At 38.0% G+C, this 6,000-nt stretch overlaps 1 protein-coding gene across 1 annotated transcript in view; it reads right to left on the reverse strand.

Annotated features, from left to right (window-relative positions):
• Positions 1–5,356, reverse strand: part of st18 (ST18 C2H2C-type zinc finger transcription factor) — an 86,829-nt gene extending 81,473 nt beyond the window's left edge. The window contains 1 exon segment of the mRNA XM_051098361.1: positions 5,260–5,356. The gene's annotated coding sequence lies outside the window, so the exon portion shown is untranslated.
• Positions 5,357–6,000: the final 644 nt, after the last annotated feature.

Below are 6,000 nucleotides of genomic sequence, written 5' to 3' on the forward strand. Positions count from 1 at the left end.
TTAATTCCAAATATTATGAAAAAATATACAGTTTAAATGACATATCATCTCATTATTATTTTAACGCCGTATGAAAAGTAAAATGAACAATTTTCTAAATACATGCACTAAATAAATAACTACTATATATATATATATATATATATATATATATATGAAATTTTTTGAAATTGAGATTTATATATCATCTGCAAGCTAAAAATAAAAGCTAAAAAAAAATTAAGAATAAATAAAAAATACGCTTTCGATTGATGCATGGTTTGTTAGGATAGGACAATATTTGGCCGAGATACAACAATTTGAAAATCTGGAATCTGAGGTTGCAAAAAAATCTAAATATTGAGAAAATCACCTTTAAAGTTGTCCAAATGAAGTTCTTAGCAATGCATATTACTAACCAAAAATTAAGTTTTAATATATTTGTGGTAGGAAATTTACAAAAATATCTTCATGGAACATAATCTTTACTTAATATCCAGTGATTTTTGGCATAAAAGGAAAATCTATAATTTTGACCCATAAATGTATTTTTGGCTATTGCTACAAATACACTCGTGCTACTGAAGACTGGTTTTGTGGTGCAGGGTCAAATATAAATAATTTTCCCATTAGACCTGCGAACACATTGCTCTAACAGCTAATGCTTCTCTTCCTAAATTGTATATTTTCATTTCCACTACAAAAGTTGGGTTAAAAAAAAAGTCCACCCATAGTCCAGTTTATTAAATCCTCAGGAATTATCTTTTCCTGACAGAACAAGGTTTGTCTGGTCTCAGTTCACTTTTTTTTTTTGCCATCCATTCCTGGATTTAGCCAGGCAACTCTCCTGAAAGCACAGAACAATTGGTAATGCAGGGTGATGGCAATGACTGGAGCATTGTCTCAGGGGACAGCCAGTTTCAATAGGCTCGGAAAGGCAATCCAAAAGGTGCAGATGACAATGGCTTTGTTGCTATTTATGCAGAGCAGATAGCCGGGCATTGAATCAGGCCTCCCCAGAGCCACCAGAAAGACCTCTGAGAAACGTACAAACCAGGTGATAGGAGGGACATATGCTGCGGTGGATCCAGCCACTTCAGACAGAAGCCAAAGAAAGTTTGACTATAAAGTGCAATGGGAAAAAATAAAAGATGGATGTGGTCAGGACATACTTCTTCAGTCATTTTTCTGAACTTGTTTCTCAGAAGCACCAATAACAGTGAACGGCATTTCATTTTAAATAAGAACTGATGTATAAATGCAATATCACACTTGTAGCCTTGTGAAAACGCTCTATATCAGCACGGCTGTGATTTGGTTTCTATCTATCTATCTATCTGAGGTGTATGCTTAATGCATAAATATATTTTGTTACCATATTGCAATAAGATAAAAACAAAAACATTATAGCACTGATGGAAAACTAAGTTACATATTGTTTGCATAATCTATTCGACATTTTACTTAATAGTGATAAGTGAGAAACATCTTCCTTTTAAGCTTGAATAAGTAAAAACAAAGAGATAATGCTTTTTTTTTTTGTTACATAAAGCAGAAACAAAACAGTTATTAGTGATTAAGCGCATCCAAAATAAAAGTTTGTTTACATAACACATGTGCATACATCTACACATACATGTATATATTTAAGAATAAATATATATATGTACATTTTTATATATATGTGACCCTGGACCACAAAACCAGTCTTATGCAGCACGGGTATATTGTATAAATAGCCAAAATACATTGTATAGGTCAAATTTTTTCTTTTATGCCAAAAATCATTAGGATATTAAGTAAAGCTCATGTTCAATGAAGATATTTTGTAAATTTCCTACCATAAATATATCAAAACTTAATTTTTGATTAGTAATATGCATTGCTAAGAACTTCATTTGGACAACTTTAAAGGCAATTTTATCAATATATATATATATATTTTTTTGCACCCTCACATTCCAGGCTTTTACATAGTTGTATCTCAGCTAAATATTCTTATATCCTAACAAACCATACATCAATGGAATGAATATTCAGCTTTTAGACGATGTATAAATTAAAAAAAAAATTGACACTTACGACTGGTTTTGTGGTGTAGGGTCACATATACATGTATATAAATATACAAAGCATACACACATGTATTATGTAAACCCAGTTTTTTTTTTTTGGATGCGATTAATCACGATTAATCAATTTGACAGCACTAATTCACTATGAACTAAGAGTTTTCTCTCAATAAACTCCTGATTTGCATATTGATAGTACATAGGTAGTTGTAGTAGTAGTTTCGGTATTGTAGGGTTAAGGGATATAGAATATGCACATACTAATAAACAGCCAACATGCTAGTAATATGCATGGTAATAAGCAAATAATTAAAGTGATAGTTCATCCAAAAATGAAAATTCTGTCATTAATTATTCACCCTCATGCCGTTCCACCTTTACTCATCTTCAGAACACAAATGAAGACATTTATGATGAAATCCGAAAGCTTTCTGACCCTGCATAGACAATGACACAACTACCACGTTCAAGGCCCAGAAAGGTAGTAAGGACATCGTTAAAATAGTCCACTTTAAATTTTACGAAGCTACAAGAATACTTTTGCATACAAAGCAAACAAAAATAATGACTTTATTAATTGCGTTATTACTCTAGATTACATCCTGCGTGTTTTTTTGTGTCACTCGTGTGAATAAAATCATCGTCTAATGCTTTCCTCCATTTTCTGATACAACCGGATGTGTCAAACTGGATGTGTCAGTAAGTTTTTCGCTGATTGGCTTTGCGCGTCATGCAAATTTTCTGCTTTCAACTTGTGCGGAAGATGCGATATCGCACGTTTTCTTGCAATTCACGTTGCCCTGCACAATTTGCATCTATTCACGTAATTGCATCGACATTGTATGTAATCTACTCATGCAAATAATTACATTTGCTTCGACGTGCTTTCATAAAGAGTATCATGCATGTGGTGCTGCTGATGTAGAACGTCTAGAACGATATTTTGGATTGAAGTATTCTCATAGTTTCGGTTGTACCACTGATGTCACATGAACTAATTTAATGATGTCCTTATTACCTTTCTAAGCCTTGAACGTGTCAAGGTGCTCCAAAGATTAACGAAGGTCTTACGGGTTTGCAACGACTTAAGGGTGAGTAATGACAGAATTTTAATTTTTGAGAGAACCATCTTCCTAATATTAAATAGTGTTCCCTAAGTGTTAACAGTTATGTTTATAGCAGTATGCCTTAATTTATTCATGATTAAAACTAGATGCCTCCAAAAAATCTGCATATACAATACAATTATTTATGACTTCGGGACCCTTACAAGTAAAAGACTATTGAGGCATCATAACCACACACATTTTGCCAGGTGTTTTTGCAAGGTGTATTCACCGATTTGATCGGCACACACGCACACTCTCATTGTTAGCTTTAGCCAATGCTAAACTATTTGACACTTGCCAACTGGCGTTGGAGCTGACGTTAACGCGACGCTAGCCGACGTTAATACAATACTACTCAAATGAAGGCAAAGTGGTAAACAGCGGTGCTGGCTGAATAAATGTTTCCTCATAAACAGCTCTAAAATATATCATCAACAGCAAGCACACTCTTATATTCATAACATCCATATTCATCCATTTGGGAATGATACATTCGCTTGATCCTCTGTTGTCGGTCTTAACGCTGGCAAAAGTGCTCTATAATTATTGCTCTCGGCACCAGGCTGAGACAAATAAAAGTTACATCGCAGCTGCATTAACATGTGAATGCGGCTTACAGAAGCGCGCGCGGTAAACTGCTCCACCTGGCTCACGACAAACGTCCTTGTCACAAAGTCCACCCACCGCACTGGCTTCCGCTGAAAGGCCTCCTGGGGGACTTCAGTGACCATTCACTATGTTTTCTCTTTTCCCAAGCACCTGTGACTGTTTTTGTGCTTTCCCATTTTTTTCAGGCTTTGTCTCTCTCTCTCTCTCTCTCTGCCTCTCTCGTTTTCGTTTTTTTTTTGTTGGCAAGGCCCTATCATTAGGGAAACACTTTCTTTCAAAAGGAATTCTCGCCGCTAACAATGCTGTTTGTGTGTTTAGCAAGAGAAACGGGCCTCCGAACACATCCAAAAAACATGTCACGGTCAATAACGGCAAGGAAGCGGCAGGAAAAGGTGGGTTACGGCGGTCACTCCGTGCCTTTCTTGGGCAGGTGCAATTGGAAAGACTCGCCTCCTCTGCCGCTTCCGAAGGCTCATCCGGCTTCTCCATGGTCCTGGACCTTGGAGAGCTGCTTTGCCATTTTCCAAAGGAGTTTGGCACAATGGCTTTGTCCCCTCTTTTCATTGTGTTTCTGTAAAACACATTTGCAGCATGACTCTCCAGGTTTATCCCTCTTGTGAGCCATCTACCCCTTTTCTCTTTCCGCTTCCACTAAACCTACGCTCATCTCGCCAACCTGGAGTAACGGAGAATTACGCGATTGTGCGCGCGTATTTTTTTTTTTCTTTTCCCCTTCTCCGTGGCTATTTGTCATAGAGCGCTTTCCCACTTACGCCATCTCGATTGACGCTCGGCTAACTGAATGCAGCTTGCCCGAATTTGGCCGGGAACGAAAAAACGAGGACGGGAAGGGGGGTGCGGGGGGAGCGGGAAAAATAAATATGCAGATTAAAAAGTAAACATTCTCCAAGAGAGGGAAAAACAACCACATTTTCATATTTAATCCAACTTAGCAGAAACAAAAATAACACATTATGCCCTAATTGGGTGCCGTGTAGTCCACAAATACTATTACAAGGCCGATCAGGATTAGCTCTGCTACATACCTAGTTATCTATTTCGGAGTGCCAAGACTGCAAGCAGTGGGCAACTAAATTTCAAAAGCTGGCAAATCCAGTTGTCTCCTAAATACAGAAAGTACTTAAATCCGGAGCTAACACAAGAGAAAGAGGGATAAAGGGTACTCTGCATATCACCAAAAAGCTTGTGCACTTTGCAGAATCACTGGCTAGGTTAAACAAATATGCTAAGCAGACATCAAAACAATCCTTTGATCTGCAGCCTAGTTTCCGGAGCAGCGGCTGGGCTCCTGTTGTAAATAACTTGTATAAATCTGTACCGTTTGCCTTCAGGTAATTTCACGAAAGTGCCAGGGATTCGCAAGGAAGCACTTTAGTCGGAGAGATCAGATAAAAGCCGTACTCGCTACACGTGGCTAATGATCGAATTATTAGCGTCTGCGAAGGATAAAAACACGGCGGCTTACGTACCTCCAGGTCCAGCGAAACGCATTGTCGAGCGTCATACAAAACAGGCTTGAGGAATCTGAATGCGGGGAAGAGCTATGTAACTTGCTGACTAACTTTGTCCTCTGTTTTGATGGAGAACACAATGGAAAACGCTGTCCATTCAAATCGGCCAGGGGAACAGTGGGGGCCGTGTGCCTGACTACCATCAGTGCCCTCATAACAGCTCTGAGGGCACAGGCGCACTGGCACCGGGCGACACCACACCACTCACCCCCAACAGTGCAACTTTTGTGCCGTTGTCATCCTCCAGAAGTTTGTCTTCTTCTGCAACTAGTTTTTTTTCCCCTTCAAACTTGTACAGTTGTGCTTTTGATTCGAACAGCTGCCGTTCCTCGGCTTCTGCTTCCGCTCCGTTATAGCCGATATAGAGGGCCTGTTGTCTCCTGAAAGAGTCAAGTTTACTGGTTAAAATATATTTTTAAACTCACACTGAAAATGTAACGCAATTCAACTCAATTTCTGCTCATTCCAAGTCCAAGTTTTTTCATAATTCTCTTAAAATGTTAACCAAAGATAAAAATTGTGGCTTAGATTCAGATGACGTTTTGGTTTGACATTTGCTTAGTCATTTGCATAAAAAAATTCACACATTTTCTTCTATGCATTGCACTGTCCATATAAACCGCTATGGGGGAAAAAAACTTGATTGACTTGACATTCAGTTTAGTCCTATTCATGCAAAAAAAGCTGGGTAAGTGTTAA

This window comes from Labeo rohita, chromosome 24 (genome assembly GCF_022985175.1).
Source record: "Labeo rohita strain BAU-BD-2019 chromosome 24, IGBB_LRoh.1.0, whole genome shotgun sequence".
NCBI classification, from domain to species: Eukaryota; Metazoa; Chordata; class Actinopteri; order Cypriniformes; family Cyprinidae; genus Labeo; species Labeo rohita.